The sequence below is a fragment of the Numida meleagris genome, chromosome 2 (assembly GCF_002078875.1).
Source record: "Numida meleagris isolate 19003 breed g44 Domestic line chromosome 2, NumMel1.0, whole genome shotgun sequence".
Taxonomy (NCBI): domain Eukaryota; kingdom Metazoa; phylum Chordata; class Aves; order Galliformes; family Numididae; genus Numida; species Numida meleagris.
Genome location: NC_034410.1, coordinates 41078743 through 41097667, shown reverse-complemented (window position 1 = coordinate 41097667; position 18925 = coordinate 41078743). Strand labels below are relative to the sequence as shown.

General features: G+C 43.2%; 2 long non-coding RNA genes across 2 annotated transcripts; one reads left to right on the top strand and one right to left on the bottom strand.

Moving 5' to 3' along the window:
• Positions 2384–13829, bottom strand: LOC110395147. Its single transcript, XR_002436192.1, has 3 exons — positions 12653–13829; positions 4557–4696; positions 2384–4471 (listed from the first exon to the last, which is right to left on the bottom strand). It is a non-coding gene; the product is annotated as an uncharacterized LOC110395147 (long non-coding RNA).
• Positions 11633–13904, top strand: LOC110395148. Its single transcript, XR_002436193.1, has 3 exons — positions 11633–11718; positions 13227–13238; positions 13827–13904. It is a non-coding gene; the product is annotated as an uncharacterized LOC110395148 (long non-coding RNA).

The following is an 18925-nucleotide window of genomic DNA, read 5'->3' as shown; positions in this document are numbered from 1 at the left end:
CAGTTCCTGGCTCCCTGTCTCACCCTCATGCTGCCTTTTTAGAAATTTCCTTACAAACTGTATGCAGCTTCAGCTCTTCTTCATGATACTGATGCTGTGTACTTGCTCCTTTCACATGCCACCCCTTGAAGCTTTCCTGTATTTGTGTCAACATGCACAAAAGCAACAATTCCCAAATTTCTGCGTGCTCTCTCTATATAGCAAGCTAATAGCCTTCTCACTGCAACCAGCACTCCGATAAGTGTGAAGTCCCACTATTTTCAGCACAGAAAAAGTGGGAATTCAAATGGGGAATCCTCCTATTGTTCTTTAGTAAATTGCTGTCTCTGTGCAATGTTTGCACGTTGTGCTGTGTGCCAGCCCTTCACACGCAGCAAACGGCGCTGATGCTTATGGAAAGCCCTTCGTGAAGTTAGCGGGAGGAAAACCCAGCAACAATAACAAGAGCTTGGCACTACTTTAGTCCCATCTGAGCCCTGTTTTGATACAGTGGGCACTGCCAAGGCTCTGCCTGCCTGCTCTGCACAGGCACGAATGGCAGCCTTTGATTCCTGGGTGGCACCGGCTCCAGCCCTTTGCTGTGGCTTTGAGACACAAGTGCATTGTAAGGGCCTGGCTGCAGTTCTTAGGAATACCAGCACTTGGAGCAGCTGCATCTTTATCCTCAGCATCTGAAAACCACTTGCATTATTAAAGTGGAAGATTTCAGAATTGGCATTTCCCTGTAACCACAGGTATTTAAAATATTTAGCAAAATAAGATAGCATTCTGGAATGGTTCTTACAGGTCCCAGGCAGCTCTTAGGCAGGAGGCAAAAACCCAGAGTCAGCTCAGTGAGAGGTTAGCACTGGAAGTCATTCCTCCCCTCTCTCAGGGCACAGACACCACGCTCCCTAAACCACAAAGAGTCCTCAACAAGCGTCCTTTTTAAAACTTTTCATTTACTTGTACACAACATACTGCCAGACTCATAACCTTCTCGGGGTTCATAATGCAAAGTGGGAAATTATTGTCTGGGGAAGTGGCTGGCTGGTGAAGCTCCACTGGTGTGAATAACCAGCACGATTACAGGGGAAGGCAGCCACCTAGCAATGGTAATGGGATGCTGAGCCTTTAACCATCAGATCAAAGTGTGAATGTGTCCCACAGCAGTGCTGATTCATGTTCTTGGATGTCCTACGGAAAATGTACAGCTCATTCCAGCTCCCTAACTCATCAGAGCCATTGAAACCAAAGGCGCCGGAGCCCCTCACAGACTGAGATGCTTCTGTTGGTCCTACTAGAATCCCATCTACACCTTTGGAAACCTGACCTTATGTGGCTCCGCCAGAAGGGCCACCGTTACAGCTGACACATGCTGTCTCAATTTTTGGCCAAGGACAGAGAAAGCATGAAGACGAGAATCCGATTTTAGCACTCTTGTCAATTATTTATTCATGAATGCTGATTTATTCATCAAGATGTCTGCCTTCAGCTGTGATTTAACAGCTTTGCTAAACATGGTGTTTCATTTAAGTAACAAGGAACTTCACTCTGGTCCTTCATTTATCTAATAAAGACCAGCAGGGGTCCTTATTTAATAAGCACTGCAAATGGACTGATCTGAACTCTAGCTTTAATAGACAATACTAATAGGAAAGATTAATTTTCTCCACTGCAGGAGCAAACGCTAGGACAAGCATTATGAAGAAATCAGGCTGATTGTCATCTCCAAGCCTTTATATATGTTTAGGTGGTCATGTTACAGAAATGCAATTTAATCTATACAAAAGACAGATAATGGGCAGGGAAAATGAATGCCCTATAGACCTTCCTGGCCCATAAACGTCTGCCACTTGATTGCCTGAAACTGAGTGGAACCACACTCGAAGGACCCGGTTGTTCCTCCCTGTTCTATACTCATACTGAACTTAAAGTAATTCATTTATTGGTCAGAGATGATATGTCACAACTATCCCCTATTTAGATAAAAAATAAAAGCATTTCTACATTCACCCGATGATGAATCACCAGGACTTTACACAGAGCAATAGCAACATGCTGCAATGAAGACTTGCTGTAATGCTGGATATGGCACAGCAAGCCTGAATCGTGATAAGAAATTCTTAGTCCAAGCAAATTCCCTCTTTAAATTGAAGAGTTTCTACTAGATGTTGCTCTTGCATGATAGAATGGGTAATGCTGGCCTCCTGGCAGCTCCAGAAGGACAGAATAGATAGGGGTCAATGTACCTAGAAAGTACTTCAAGATCTCATAGGAAATAAAAAACAATAAGCAAGATCATCTGACTTTGAGCAAGTCACCATGAACTAGCCTGGGCTGTGGTAAATGGCCGTGCATGCTGTTTTAGCAGCTATGTCTCTTTGCTGATGCTCTGCTTCACAGCTGCCATGGTCCAGGTGCTCAGTAAGACTGCATCCGCACAACCTCTTCCTACCATGGTGGAAGGGAAGGAAAGAATCAGCTGCCTCAGATCTGCTGCAGCCTCTCTCCTTGAGACCAGGCTGCTTGGGCAAATGTTTGCCAACCTCTTCCCTCAAAAAGGGACTAGCTACACTGAATGGCCCTATGGGGGTAGGAAATGCTCAGACAAATCTGCCCAACAGGCAGATGAGGCTGGACAGAGATGTGGGGAATAGCAGGGAGCTATAGGTGGTTAACTCTTAAGCTGGCCATAAGAAGACATGCATCCATGACTAGGCTTGTCAAAAAGCAGCAGCTCAGTCACATGTGAAAATACCCAGAGCCACATACTATCCTGCTTTTTCCACCATTGAGGTGTTTTATTAATGAATTCTACAAGTCTGGAGGAATGACCGTGGAATGGAACAAAGTATGTACTGACAGTGAGCATGCACAACAATTTGCTATGTATTTTGCATGCCTTTTTAAGTGCGAGTGCTTTTCTTCTTAGTATTTTTTTCCAAAACCAGGCATTTTACCACGACAGCTTTACAGTGAGACACCGGTCCAACACGCTGACATTGACTAACAAGGCATAGCAACAACCCAGCCCTTTCACATACTTTACGAGTACAATGTGTTACTGTTAAGCAATATTTGAAGAAATACAAGGCGAAACAGTTCCCAGGAAGATCTGGATTCTGTCTTCATGCAGCCACAGAAATATATGACAGAAGAATAAATCCTAATAACACTGCTTGTGGCTCACCTAGATAGGGAAAGGCTATGAGACCAAAGCTAAGAAATGCCGCAAAGAAGACTGTTGTCCTTGCTCTTTGCTGTTAGTTTGCTCTACTTTCGTGCTGGTGGGAGTTGTTTGGTAGCACTGAGCAGCATAGTAGGGTGAAAAGTTTGCTCGTTTGGCATCCAGTGAAGAGAAAGCAGTTGCAATTCTCGCTCAAGAAAAAGTCAAGCCAGTGACTTGCATTAAATGGGGCTGAGGTGGGCAGCATATGCTTCTGGGACCACTCTAAACCCTAAAGCATTGGCACTGTCAGAGGTCTGCACATTTCCCAAATAAAACAGTGCTAAATCTCTGGAAATGGACAGATAGAGGACTCAGCTCAATCTCTGCTGACTTACAACCCTTCGTTGCTGCTTTGTAATGCTTGTGCCTTATGCAAGTTGCTCAGCTTCCTCCATCCCCCCCTCATCTTGCTCAGAGATGGAAATATTCTGCTGGCTTGTGTGCTGCAGCAGCTGCTCCTCTTGACATTTCTGCTGCGGGCTGGAATACAGACCCTAGGAGTGAGCACTAATGAAATAACTAATATAACCCTTCCTCTCCTTTCCCAATATTTCATGTGAAATAGATATTCTAATTTAAGCAATTGTTCCTCTGAGAAGTCTTCCAAGGTTAGCAGAGGTTCAAAAATAGTTTGAAACAGCAACAACCAAACCAAGAGTGCTCCAGGCTTTAATTTTCTTCCAACAATTTTTGATGTTTATTATGAAGGAGTGTGAAGGCAAATGTTATTTCCAGCAGGTGTCCTGCAGGAAATGTTGGACTATTAGTTGTTTGCTCCCACTCTCTAGATGGGTGCCCAGGTAAACAGAAATCTGAATTCTAGCACTGCACATTTCCAGGATGTAGCACGATAGGAGAGCGTGATTTTTGTCCCATGGAGTACATTTGCAGCTCAAAATGTTTCAGGGAGGAAGTGTTCTTACAGAGATGAATCGCGATGCATTTATAAGATAAAAGAGCCGATCTGAGGCTTCATCTGTTGAAGAAACAGAGTGCTGTTTTCTGGATGGAAAAATGAACACGGTGATGGCAATCTGAAAAAGAGGCTTACACTTGACAGGCAATATCTCTAATGGGACTGCAAGAGCTGCTCATTAGGAGTATGTTAATCACAACCAGTGACCACCAAAGTCTCTGCAAAGACAGCCTCAATTAGTTCCCATCACAATGAAAATGCACAGCCCATGCAAACATCCAGGTTGCTTCAAGCTTCACTGAGGTCACTGGCTAACAAAACCATCAGCACCACACTAAGCAAACCTGACAAAACAAGAACAAAGCTGAGTGCCAATCAGTGAGGTCTGGGAACAAATGCCTATCTCAGATTATCCCTTTTGTTCATTACCTGAAGAAGCGTGGGACACTTGCTTAGTAGAAATTGCAAACGCAGTCAGGTATGCTCCCAGCAGTGACACATCCAGTTTGAGCTCCGGTTGTATTGTGCAATAATTTCTTTAGGGAAAGGTATGTCATAGTTACAATTAGCTGAAAAAAAGAAAAAAAAAAAACGGATAATTAATTGACATATACACTTCATCTCAACATCTAGAAAGTGTTCATTCCTGGCACTGGGAAGAGACAGCAGCCAGCTTGTTCCAGGTCATTTTACAGCCCTATTAATCACCTGTGTTTGCTCCAGTGGAAGACATGCTTACTGCAACTGCTTTGCCTCATGCTTTGCATACATTTTCTTGCCCCGATTCTAGCATAGCCTGCAGGGAGTTTAACACGGGCAAGTTGCATCATGCAGATTGCAGAGGCACACAAACAACGTTGCTTGGCCAGCTCCACTAATATCATCACACTGCATATTGATACTGCCTTTTATGCATGTATGTATTTCAGATCCCAGGAACAGCTTTCTTACCACTAACTCAATAAGAAGAATATTGAAGGGATGCAAGATTTAACCCATGGTGAGCATTTCTCAGTGCATGCAGCCTGGGTGGATGCTTGCTGCTAGGTTGCCATGGACCTATCCTCGAGGCTGGATTGCCACAGACCTGTTTTCCATCACTGGCCTTTTTTCTGTATGCTAAACCAGGGGCTGGGATCGCAAGTAGGAATGTACCTGTCTTGGACATGAAGTGTCTTACTCTAAATCAGGGGTTGCAGCAGTGAATATCCAGGTGTCACAAACGCCTGAACAGAAGTGAGGTACAGCCCGTGGATCCCACAGCCTCTCCCCAAATCCTCTCTCTCCCAGCTTCCTCCCTGAAACCCGTGTTTCCCTCAAGAGCCAGTATTGATTCCTCAGGCTTTGCCCATAGATTATAAATATCCCCCATCTCCCACATTCCAGTTATCATTTCGTGAGAAATCTGAGGAAACACAGAGACACAGCTAGATTTTATGTGGTTCTAAAACAGTTGATTAAAAACCAACTGAACAAAAATGATCCTCAAGCCTCAGCCCTTGCTGAAACATGACTGTTCTCAGACTGTTGCTGCTCTACTTAAGAGTCCCTGGGCATCCACCTGTGGCAAGGAAGGCAAACAGACAGTTCAAGGCACATCTGCTGTAGGAGCTGCATCCCTTGATACAGAGCCAGTCCAGACCCTTCCCGCATGCTCACGCTTTCCTGTGCATCTCCTTCAGGCTTACCCCAGGAGACCTTTTAAACTCTCTATTATCACCTCTTCATCTTTCCCTAGTTGCTGGAAGCTATACTGTCCTCTGGCTCCTGGAAATAGGGTACTGGTTTGTGCTGGGAGGTCAGCGGAACAACACACAGCACACCATTCAACAGTAGCAACCCAGAAAGCTCTAGCACTTTTAACATTAGGAGACACCAGAGCTGTAAACCTCTGCAGTGCACTTACAAGGCTATGCCTCTCATGTTGGTTTTTAGGGACCAGTCTCACAGCAGGGAAGCAACCATCTCCTCTCTCTACTTGTAATAGGCAACACCGATAGAAATCTCTTTGGGACTTTTGCCAAGGGAAAAACAATAGCCTGTACGAGCGCATCAGCTCAAACGAGTGCAACCTATTGTGTGTCATCTGCTTCCCAAATCCTGCCGGAGTGGTGGGGCTGGGCAAGCGCACCGGAACCCAGCATACATGGAGAGGAGATGGGAGTGGATCTCTTTCTTCCTTAATCAAAATACACTCTGTTTTCTCCCTGGGGAGGATGGAGCTATGGAGATAGCGCTGTGACCAGCAGCTGAAGTTTAGAGCAGATCAATCCTGGCACTGAAGAGAGCTCCATGAGGATATGAATGCTCTCACCATGAACCCACTAACTCATCGGAACAATTTTACTGTTGTCTTTAAGTGTCAGGTTTCGCTCTGTCACATACTAACCATTACATGAGCCTGAAGTTTAGACTGCGGGCTAGCCAACGTGTCAAACAACCAATAAATCTGGTCTCCCCAGAAGTTCCAGAGGTGGAAGAAACTTCAAAAATGGGAAAGAGGGTAAATGAAGTCAGGCCCATTTCCCAAATATTAACTGTGCTATTTGTGAGACTTTCCCCAAAAGCAAAGGCATGAAGAAAGAAGGGAAAAGTCACATCTTCTTAAAACTGAGAAAGCTGAAGTTTTATTGTGAAGGGAAAAAAACTGCTCTGCACTTTGAGCATCCTGCAAGATAACACCATTCTATATGCCAACTACAGACCATCAACATAACTTGTTATTACAGCATTTTGCTAAACGTGTTTGTCCATCCTCTTCCAGCTCCAGCTGTAAAGGATTTTTTTCATATGCAATCAAAGCACATTTCATTATACTTACATGGTAGCAGAACACTCCTCAATTTTACAATGAAGTTTCAGTAGTTTAAACAAAACTCCACATTTGCAACTGCTCATAGTGAATGATTGAAACATATTTCTTTATTTGCCAGTTGCTGCAAATCAGTCATTATGAAAGCAGAAATTCATTGCAGAACATAGTATTGTACACTACGGGAAATGTTCCATGACCAGCAAAGCATACATAATTGGTTTAATCTGATATCATTTTCTCAGTGTCTTTTTCTTTCCTCTTCTAGATTTGGGAATGAGTTATATTCAAGTGCATATCTCATATCTTTACCGCTTGAAACTTTTCTGTGGAAACAACAGCTTTTCAGTGGAAACTGAAGCCAAAGGTCAGCTTGCCTAACTTTGGGATACGGGCCAGGTCTTGTCTACGTTTTTCTCTCTCTCCCGATATCACTCTCATTTTGGTGCCAGGAATTAGGATACTCATCTTCTCTAGGTAAACATCAATTTATAAAAAGGGGAGTATAATTGGACAGAAGAGGCTATGACATGCCTTGGGATTAGTGAATGCCTCCTAATTGAGCTTTAGTGAAAGCGGCAGTTCTGGCATTATTTTTATTCACCTTGTGGAAAATTATTGGAGCATATTTCATATAATTAGGATCAAGAATGGATTTGGCATCACTTCCAGCAAATGCCCCTGAACACTAATCTGGTTTATTTGGCACCACTGCCAAAGCTTCTCTTGTGGGGAATACAATGACAACAATTAACCTGGCAGCACAGAACAGGAATGGGAAGTAGGAAGCTGTGTTGTCTTTTATCCACATGCAGAGTGAATTGTGACCTCATACAACAACAGAGCAGCAGTGCCTTTAATTTGTTTTCTTCTACTTTTTTTCCCTCTTCAGGTGTACTAAGGAGTCTTCTCTTTTTTTTTTCCCCCATCTAGCTGAAAAATCCACATTTTCCTGCTGTCCAAGAAGGCCTGAACAAGTGGGTACTTGGGTCCTATTTACAGTGGCAAAGTATTTTAAGATTTCTGGGTCAGGTGCAGTGACAATTCATCCACCCGTAGATTTGTTTCCTTTGAAGCAGCCATGAAACTGGATGACAACGCAGTGAGAGGGAGGAAAACCAGCCCTGCAAAGCTGGTTTGCAAGGAGGACGTTTGGAAGAGGAGACTTTCACTAGAAGGAAGACAAAGAGATTAGGTATTAACCTGGGAACTTAGATACTGCAAAGCTCAAAGGACTTAGAGAGATTTACAGAGGCACAGGAGAACTTGATAGGAAGGAAGAGCAGAGAGAGGACCAGCTGGAGAAAGGACTGAGAAGAGCCCTTCATGGAGCAATGTGAGAGGAATCATAGAACTGTTTGACGTGGAACAGACCTTTAAAGGTCATCCAGCCCAACTCCCCTGCAATGAACAGGGACACCTACAGCTACATCAGGTTGCTCAGAGCCCTGTCCAGCCTGACCTTGAGTGTATCCAGGGACAGGGCGTCCATCCACCCCATGTGCTCAGCATGCCTTAGATTTAACTCTAACGAGCACTACCAAGTGGTGAGAGAATTCAAACAGGGAAATATGTATAGCTGCTTCTTGATGGTGAGGTTTGGTTTGTTTGTTTTTGCTAGAAGGATATATTTCCCTTGCCAGGCCTACGATCACAAGAAATGCCTACTATTGTGTCTCTGACCCTGGCAGTAGGAAGTTCCACTTAAACAGAGAAAAGTGTGGTGGATCTGTTTAGGAATACTCCCCAAACCTGCCTCCTTGTTTCTGCCACTGGCAAGGTGAGCAAGCAAGCCTGCAGCATCCAGCCTGGAGCTCAGGGAAGGATTTTTCCTAAGCTACTGAGCAGCCCGAGGGCATCAGCTGTGGACCTGGATCATAGGATTTCTACACGAAGTCCCACTTCCTCTGGTGCAGAGACAGAGAGAGCCTGCAGCCAAGGAGGAGCATGCAAGAGAGGCTGAGGAAAATTCAAGTAGCGTGACGTGCATGGGTTTGGAGTACCTACGAAGACCACAGGCCTACTGCAGTGAGCCCAGGCCTGAGGTCCTGGTAGGAGGCATGCCACAAGCAGCTGTACATCACAGGATCATATTTCAGTCCCATTATTAAAAGTCTTTCGAAACACAATGGGGATGCTGTTAGGTCTACGCCCATCCTTTCCAAAACCCTGGAAAAACAGAAGAGACTGGCAGCCTGTCCTGCACATCAACACCCCCTCCCCACAGCCCCCAAACTGCCTCGAGCAGTGCCAAGGCTAAAAGCTCCTCTTTGAAAGCATCCTTCCCTCGCTTTGAGCTCCAATCTGTGCTCTGTCCTTTTCTTTGACAGCAGAAAATGGATGTGGTAAGTAAATCCCGTGCAAGCTGTTCACACTGAAACCAACAGCTGATCCTGTAAGACTGCTGCTCCCAGTAAAATGCTCTTTAGTAAGAAGGTAGCAGCCTGCAGCTCCCAGGCTGATTGGAGATGCAGCCCAAAAGTCTATCTTGTTGTGTCAATTCAGCTATTCAGCGACAAGGTAATTTTTTTCCTGTCCTGTCCCCAAAAACCTCACGTACAGAGCAGAGAGGAACAAAGGGCAGAACAGAATCATAGAATCATGTAGGTTGGAAAAGACCTCTAAGATCACCTAGTCCAATCACCAACCCTCACCCACCATGCCACTGACCACATCCCTCAGTTCCACATCCACACGGTTCTTCAGCACTTCTAGAGACGGTGACTCCACCATCTCCCTGAGCAGCCTGCACCAGTGCCTCACCACTCTTTCTGAGAAGAAATTCTTCCTAATATCCAACCTGAGCCACCCCCGGTGCAGCTTGAGGCCATTCCCTCTCATCCTATTGCTGTTACCTGGGAGAAGAGGCTGACCCCCACGTCACCACAACCTCCTTTCAGGCAGTTGTAGAGAGTGAGATAAATGGCAGCAGCCATCTGAGGCTAGTTTCTGTCTCCTTCATGTCACTCCTGCCTCTGCCCTTTGCCCATGCTCCTCAGCACCTACACCTGGGAGATGATACAGTGCCACAACCCATGTAGGGGACATTCCGAGTTGTAATCTAGCAGCTTGTGTGAAATTACAATTTTATTTCTGTGCATGGGTGCCTCTGTACCATATTTTTAAGCTCAGAGGATCTTTAATTCATCTCTGGGTCAAAAATCTTGGATGCCCACTTTCTGGCACCTAAGTTTCAAAAGTCTGGCCTGAATCCTTGATGACCTTTCTTGTCAGACATTGCACAGCTCTCTGAACAGTGATGGCTAATATACTGTCTATGCTGTAATATTTCATGAGCAGAAAATGGGGTGTCATTCTTAACCATGAATTTTCTTCTCTTTTTTTTCTAAAAAACCATGTAATAACATTTAGCATGGCTTAAATGTGCACCTCACATTTTCAGCCAGAAATATTTTTACCTCACACTAAATTTCAAGTTGAAAAATAGGGATGTTCTCTGTCAGCACAAATAGAAGTGAAAGATAATAAATCACTGACTTGTAAACTGCTCCTGAGAATCAATAAAATGTAAGTAGCTACAAAACAGAAGGTAGAAATATATTAAATATGAATGATAAGAAAGAAGAATAAGACTAGAAAACGATAAGGCCATGTATTTCGCTACAGGAGACAGATGTGATAGAGAATGGTCCTGGGCCAGTAAAAGAGGTTCTTCACCAAAAAAATCATCTATGTATCCTTGTCCACTCTCTCTAATGGAGATAGAATATATCACAAGAGTGTTGACAACTTTTGGAAACTTTACGCATCGCTGATTGCAAATGAAAAGGTAATGCATTCTACACATGTTCTGGTTCTTATCTCTCCTCCGGGGGAAAGCATTAAAGCCTCAGCCTGCCACGGAAAATGTAGTATTCAGACATCTGTGACCAGTGTGTGTAGAGCAGACAAGATAAGGCGCATATCAAGCCTACATCTGTGACAGGGGTCCCAGAGTCTCTAGAGACAGATGAATGAATGCATATGAAGACTGACTGAAAATATTCTAATTAAACCTTTGCTTTTCCCAAAAGTATTTGCTCTCTAGTAAATATTTGGTTTTGAAGGAAAAGCTTACCAAGAAGATTTAAACCAATATCCAATGCTTTTTTTTTAATCTTTCTTTTTCTTCAAAGAAATAAATAGCCTATTCTTGAGTAAAGGTACTGTGTATACATTAATGACTCCCTGGAGAAAGTTCAGCTTCCTGGTAGAAGGTAGGACATAAGCTGTTATGGTTGCAGGATGACATTAGGAGCATGGGCTGTGAGAGAGACCTGGATCTTTGAAGAATAACAAGTCCTGAGTGGCAGTGGATAGATAAATTGGAGCATGGGTAGTTCTCGGGTGAATAGTGGCCTGCCAGTCACCATAATAAGATGGAAATCAGCAGTATCGGGCACGAGCCCATACTGGCAGCATAGGTGAGATGAATAAGGGACAGTTTCAAGGCTTCAGAGCAAGGCTCTTGAGTTTTACTGCTATAAGTACAATCAGCTTTGTATGGCCAGCAATTCATTTTACTGCTTTAGAAACTTAAGAATAAAAAATGCAAATGCCCCTTTGATGTGCTGATTACTTTGGGATGTACTAAGCCATGAACAGTGGCAGTAATGAAATGTCTCCTGGGTGTCTTGGAACGTTGCGAGAGGACCCAGGAGAGGTTCCCTGGGAAACCAGAGATGAGCTCCAAAGCATGTGCAGGCTTGGCCAGCTGACAGCCACTCCGCTGCGCTCTGAACATGGCTGCTAGATGGCATGCAGTTCTGAGGGCAGCTGGTAGGACTAATTGTGAAAAGCCTAAAGGAGGCTGGGATCCATTTGTTCCCAATTGCATAAATGCTCAGAACTCTAGGAGAAAGAAAAGACCGATCGCTTGTTGATCCAAAATGGGGAGAGGGGTGAATAATACTTTCAATTAATCTGAGTATTGATCTTAGTCCCAGATTCTGCTGGCCTAAATTCCACTTAAATCCCTGTGCCTGCTGATTCGCATTGGCTGGCACCCCAAAGCTTCTGAGTAATTATTGCAAGGGTCTGAGCAGGGCTCTGAGCACAGAGGCACCTGTGTCTGCCAGTGCTAGGCACTGAGCAGGCAGATTTACGTGGAATTCAATCCAGATGAAACTGGGCATTAAGGCAAGACTGTACCTCCAAGGTGCTTGTAATGGAAGATGCCTACAGACCCCATGCTTGTCCTGCCTCCTCTGAGGCAAGGTAACCTGTCCACCAGCCCTCTTAAAACTTGCCCCATCCTCAGTGGGTTTGCTCTGAACCAGTAGAATCACAGAACAGATTGAGTTGGAAGAGACCTTAAAAACCACCCAGTTCCAACTCCCTTCTCTGGGCAGGGACATCTCCCACTAGATCAGGCTGCCCAGGGCCCCATCCATCTCAGGGCCTTGAATGTCTCCAGGGATGGGACATCCACATCTTCTCTTGGGCATCTTGTTTCGGTGTCTCATAGTGAAGAATTTCTTCCTTATATCTGATTTAAATCTACTTTCTTTCAGTTTAAAACCATTACCCCTTGCCCTATCACTACAATCCCTGATAGAGAGTCCCTCCCCGACTTTCTTGTGGGGCCGCTTTAGGTACTGGAATGCCACTATAAAGTCTCCTTAGAGCCTTCTCTTCTCCGGGCTGAACAGCTCTGTCAGCCTGTCTTCAGAATATAAAGAAATACAGCATATAAAGAAAAGACAATCATTACCTTTGCTCTTCTTGGCAGCGTGATTCCCAAATCTTTGCTGATCCTTTTTCTCTTCCCGCAAGAAATGAGGACCTTTGAGAAAGGGCAGAACAGTGGATTTTCCCATGAAATTACATGAGGCGTGACGCTACTGAACTTCTTTCTAGTCACATTTCCCTGAAATTCTACTCTTAGAATAAGATCCTGGATACCTCAAAGACTGCAAAGCAGTCATAGCTGTATTCAAAACACTCTCCATGACTCAGCAGTGAGTCCTTCCCAGTGACTTGTAGATCACACATCCTAAAGATCAAATATTTGGGGAGTTGGATGTTTGGAGTGGAAAGGGTCTGCCAGGCATGAACTTCCTTGTGAAGGTTTTCCCATATTTAAGAAGAACTGCTGTTCCTAAACTCCCATTCCTTGTTATGAGATAGGGCAGACAGGTGTGGCTTTAACTCCAGCACAAGTCATAAATGCATTGAGCTGCTAGATTAGCATAATTGCTTGCCTAGTCATCTAGCATGCAAAGTGCAAAAACAAGTATCATAACAGTTTTATTACATGTACATGCTTGTGTTTCCTTGGGACGCAGTAAAACAAACAGGTCAGTAATTTTAAAACAAGCAGTAAAAAACTAAACTATTCAATGAGTAATTTAAAGCAAATGTTGAGAAAATGGTGTCTTCAGGAAACTTCCTCCAAGCTGAGCTCCAATTATAGCTTATAGATATGTGAAAGAAATGATAGGAAAGAATATATTACCAGTCAAAATGGCTTACATTTAGGTTTGCTTTTCTTTTGTCTCATTATGAAATATACTTCACCACAACTTATACTCAGCAGTATAAAGCCATCAGGTGTGACTCCAACTGCAAATGTTCTAAATGAGTGATGCTGAGAAATGTTTCCCACCCTTTCTCAGTTCAAGCAACAGATAAGGAATGTGCCTCTTAAGTAGAGTACTTAGTTTTTGCAGATAAGATTGCAGAGTTCCTTTTGAAGAGCTTACATATTAGCGAATTTTAAGTTTTAAATACATTTCTAACAATTTACCATAATTTCAGAGATATTGCATAAGATAGTAAGTTCATTAGTAAAAACAAAAAAGATAAAAGATCTTTGATGTTACACCAGGATGCCTCCAGCTGTTAAATGAAGTAAAATAATCTGTTGGGGTTTGTTCTCTTTACAGACGGCACTCTGCGGATGTTACAGCGAACAATGGGAACTGTGAGCAAGATGTGACTGAAGTAGTCTGTCAAATCCTCAGTTTGATTTATAATAATAGGGTTACACTGACATGAGGATAAAACATAGCAAAGCATATATTCACTATGAGTAATATAGACTCACTTATACATTATAGTACCATTAAATAAATAGCCTCGATCATTGTCTAAAATATTTCGAGAATGAATGCGGTTGTAGTGCTGTGGCACAAATACTGCTTTGCAGGCAGCTATCAAACAGAGAGAAACAAAATTCAAACCTAAAATTAAAGGGCTCTTTTTTTTCTAGAGTTTCCAGTCTTCCAACTGATGGAGTGAAGGGAGCTGAAGTCTCAGACATTCTCCTGGTTTGAGTCTAAAGGAAGACTAATTGTAGTTTTTCTCTGGAACAGAGAATAACCAGAACAGTGGCTTCTCAATATAACTTGCCCAGTTTCAGTCCCCAAATAATCCGGTTTCTTTTGATTCTCTGCTGGATTGTTTGCAGGAAAAGGCTCGGTACAACTTCAACAAAATGTCAACATGGTTTCAGAGATGTCAGCAACAAATCTATTCCAGCTATAAAATTGTTTCTGCAAGAACACAGAGAAATCCATGCATTTATCTTGAAGACAACTCTTTCAAACAAATGTTCTAATTAGGAACCACAACATCCTATTTCTTTTTTAATGCTCTAGTTGTAAATGGACAACAAATGTTGTTGGGCAAGAGAATGTCATTGTCTAAACATGGAAGTGGAATTTAATGTTCTGCATTCAATTACGTTTGGGGGTTTGCCTTTCATTTTGAGTTAAACCTGGAGATTTTGAAAAAATGTGGCTCCATTATTGCTTCTCTTTTTTAAACAGTCAGAATGTTAAAGAACATATCCAAGCTGCCAGTAACAGCATGGAGATCGTCTAAAACATAGTAAACCTCTTGGTTGTTCAAATAATTGTGCATTGCATGAACATAGCTATTTTGCACAGTTTGAGTTTCCAACTGCTATATTACGTAACAGATCTTTTAAACCAGAGGTTTCTGAAGTCACATTTCTATTTCTTCTCTCCTTTTTCTAAGATACATTTGTCGTGAAAATGGTTCTTTCCTTTCTTAATCTCACAGAGACCTCAATTTCTTGCACACCTACTCAGCAAAACCAAAAGTCATTATAAAAACACTGTATTTTTTTTCTTTCCAGACTGAACTGAGAAATCCTATACACTCACTAGCAACTTCGTAAATCAGAAAACCGGTAAATTAAATGTGTACTGTTCTTCGTAGTCTACCTAAAGAAGACTGAGTACAGAAAGGAAGATTGAGCAAAAAGAAAACCACCCACCAAAGTAGGACTGTCTCCTGAGATTTAAGACATGGGCCAGACTGAAGTTGAGATGCAGGTGGATACAATTTCCACAGCCTTGTAGGGATGCACAGACCAGGGCTGGAGCTGCTGTTAATTCTTTGGAATGTGCGAAAAGTCTGTTAACACTGGAGAGCCATGCTGCCTTTCCCTCTTCAGTCCATGGGATGAATTTAACCACACTGCTTTAACCATTTGCTTTTACAGCACTAGCAGGGGTCATTTTGCACTACAAACAGATGTGAAGGTGAATATGGCATTCATCAGAACACTTAACCCCCCCCCCCCAAAAAAAAAAACAACAAACAAACCCAACAACCAACAACCCCAAAACGTTTGTTGACATGAATTTTTGAAATGTTTCATTTAAAAACAAAGGTGTTGTACTTGTGAAAATGGCAACACTGGCCTTTCAGGTGAACATCAGTTATTCCATGGAAACACATCTTGCTGTGTAAAACATGATTACTGCTGTTCCATGACTACAATTGCCCTCAAAGGCACAATTCTCAAGCTTTCTTTCCAAGAAACTGCTTATTTTTAAATCTGTGACATTACTCTGTTGAGAAGCATTTTTACAGGTCTTTAGCTACAGGTTTCCATGTTAGATTGTGTTATTTTCTACAGGGTGCTGCAAGTGATTGGTTATTCTCCTAAGTGCATGGAAGGAACTAGTGCTGTTTAACCAGGAATGTGTATTTCTAAGAACCCTTTAGTAGGTAATGAGTATTTGATCAGACTTAAAAAAAAGTAACAAGGATAACACTAAAAAGGCATTTAAATATTTGCTTTTTTGGTCTTATGTCACCTGTTGAAGTGGCAGTGTGGAATATAGGTCATGTTCTAACCATTAGCACTTACCACTGCAATAGCAAATGCTGGCGTTGAGTAATTTGTCACCTGATCAGAATTCTGATTTTAACACAAATCAGTTGTGTACCTTTTTCTTGTGGCAGTAATCATATGACTGCTTTCGTGCACTTCCTACCATTCAAAACTCATATTTAATGAAGAAATTAGAAGAATCCTTTCTGCCATTTGTTTTCAGAGAGTCTTTCACCACAGATTTGTTCTTCAGAAGTCTAAGGAAAATTTTTCTAGGCCCTGCCTTCCCTAGGTCTTCCAAGGCCAGTGCTGCATTCTTTATTCTTCTGCCCTGGCAAGGTGGATGGGAGATTTTTAGTATTTGGTTCATATGAAGTCTTCACCAGCCAGAGTGACACTTGCATAAAGAAACTTAGCACTTTGTTCCACACAAAGGCCTCACAACCTTTCGCTTTCTCTTTTGAGTCAAACTCATGACTACTATGAAATTATACATTAACACTAAGGACACTTTTCTTCTGGGACTGACTCACATTTTCTTACTCCAGCTCTCCTGGAAGTTACTGGGAATCCCTAAGTAAATTGGGCCAAACCCAAAACCATAAGTGAAAAGGAATGCAAATCACCAACCTTAGAACCGCTCCCAACTTTACTATGTTTAATTAGTTTATCACCTAAAACACTAATGGCATGCCCACAGACCTTGTGTTTCTACCTTACCTTGCAGACTCATACGTTTTTATCCTTTCCAACTGAGGCACTGTGAGGCCACCTCACACCTGACTTCATTCATGATTCCTGTGCTTGATTTTCTTTGAACGATCTGTTCCTTTCTGAGTGAAGTGGGAGCTTGTGAGCTGTGTCGTCAACTCACAACAGCTAGATGTGGGACAAAGGTATCAAAGGAACAGCAAAGTTTCTACACTACTTCTCCACTAATCAGAACTCAGTCTGGTATTTTTGTTGCCCTTGCCTAGAGTAAATCAGATAGTGCTGCATCCCAAGTTTCCTCTCAGTACAAGGGCCCCCTGCCCCATCTCCTGCATTGTTGCCTCTACTCTACTTGTCACCAGCTGGTTTGGCTGTCTTAGAGTTGCTGCCCACTGGCAAGCAAGACATGAGGGGACACAATATGTGCTTCCTTCAATGTGAGCAGCAACTCTAATAGTCCTTGGCTCCAGTGGGAATTGCTGCTTGGGTTTTTGAACTCCACCCTCCTTCCTGGATGGAGGAGAGACGTTTTGTAAAGATCTATATTCCAGAAATGGTCTAAGCACTGAACAGAGGATGGTAATCACTTCCTTTGATCTTCTGACCATTCTGCTGGCACAGCCCTAAGTGTTGCTGGCCACCACCACTGCCTGGAGCCTACTGGCTTGGGTTTACCCAACCACCCTTGGAACCCCCATGCCCTTCTGCAGATCTGCTCCCCACCTCAGCACACTGCAGGATGTTAGTCTGTCCCAGGTACCTTCTGCCCTGTTTGAATTTCACAAAGTTCCTGTCATTCCATTCCTTCACTTTAAGAACTTCTGAATGGCAGCTCTACCCTTGACTGATCCCAATAACTTGCTGTTATCTGCAAACTCTATGAGAGGGCATTCTGTCATCTCTAGGATAATGACACTAAACAGGGCAGGTCTCAGGATAGAACATCATAGTACTCCACTTGCTACTGGCCTCCAGACAGAACACACCCTTTTACGTGACCAGCTTTTTGACACATGCGGTTATCCACCTGTCCGCACCACAGTGTTCCAATTTGAAGACAAGACTGTGGGAGATGGTGCCAAAAGCCTTGCTAAAGTTAAGGTAAATGATATCTACTGCTCTCTCCTCGTCCACAAATCCACTCATTTTATTATAAAAGGTGAACAGGTTGGTGAGTCATGATTCAGCCTTGGCAAAGGAATGCTGGCTATTCCTTGCTGTGCCCACATATGTGTCCCAGGAGGACGTGGATTGCCACATGGGCTGTAGTGAGGCTGACCAGCCAATGGTTTCTCTTTGGCTTTTTTTCAGGATGGGTACATCTGCCTTTCTACAGCCACTGGGGACTTCCCTTAGTGTCCATGACCTTTCAAAGAAAAGAGAAGCCCAGCAGGGACATCAGGCAGCTCCCTCAGCACCCCTAGACACAGCTCAATCAATTCTATGGATGTTTATGCATTGAGCTCTCTGATGTAATCACTGACTTGATCCTCATCGATTCCTGGTTGTTCTCCTTGAATCCAAAGCACATAGACATAGGACACTCTGCCAGTAAGTCTGAGGCAAAGCTGCCTTTGAGTATCACAGCATCACCTGTTTCCATTGTTACTAGATCATTTGCCCCATTCTGGAACTGGCCCACATTTTCCTTTTTCAGTCTTCAACTACTGAAGCTGTGGCAGAAGCACGTCTTGCTGTCCTTGAGGTCCCTGCAGATCTCAACTCTAGCTGGGCTCTGATCTCAGAAAACAGACTGTATGTGATTCCTTTGGACATCTGTAGCAGTTTCTACTTCACCCCAGAAACCTGAGTTCGGTACTCTGATGATAGAAATGTACTAAACTTTCAGATGTAAGCACTGAGACTATTAAGAAATGTAGTAGCTGAATGTCCTCCACAACTTTCAGTATGAATTGTACTCTTCTATATCTGTCCAAAGGCAGCTGCTTTGTTCTGCTTTGTCAGGGAAACTGTTAATAATTTAATAATGAAAAGGAATTAATGAGGCCTATGGATTTGAGCCTCATGCTCAGATTATCTAGTGTCTAATGGAGTGTGAATTTTGACTGAAGCTTTTTCCACCCTGAGGGGAAAAAGCCACTCTCATCCATGCGAGTTCTCCTGTGACTAACAAAGGGTGAGCTCACACTGCAGCTTTTGCTTTACAGGGAGTACAGGTAGGGT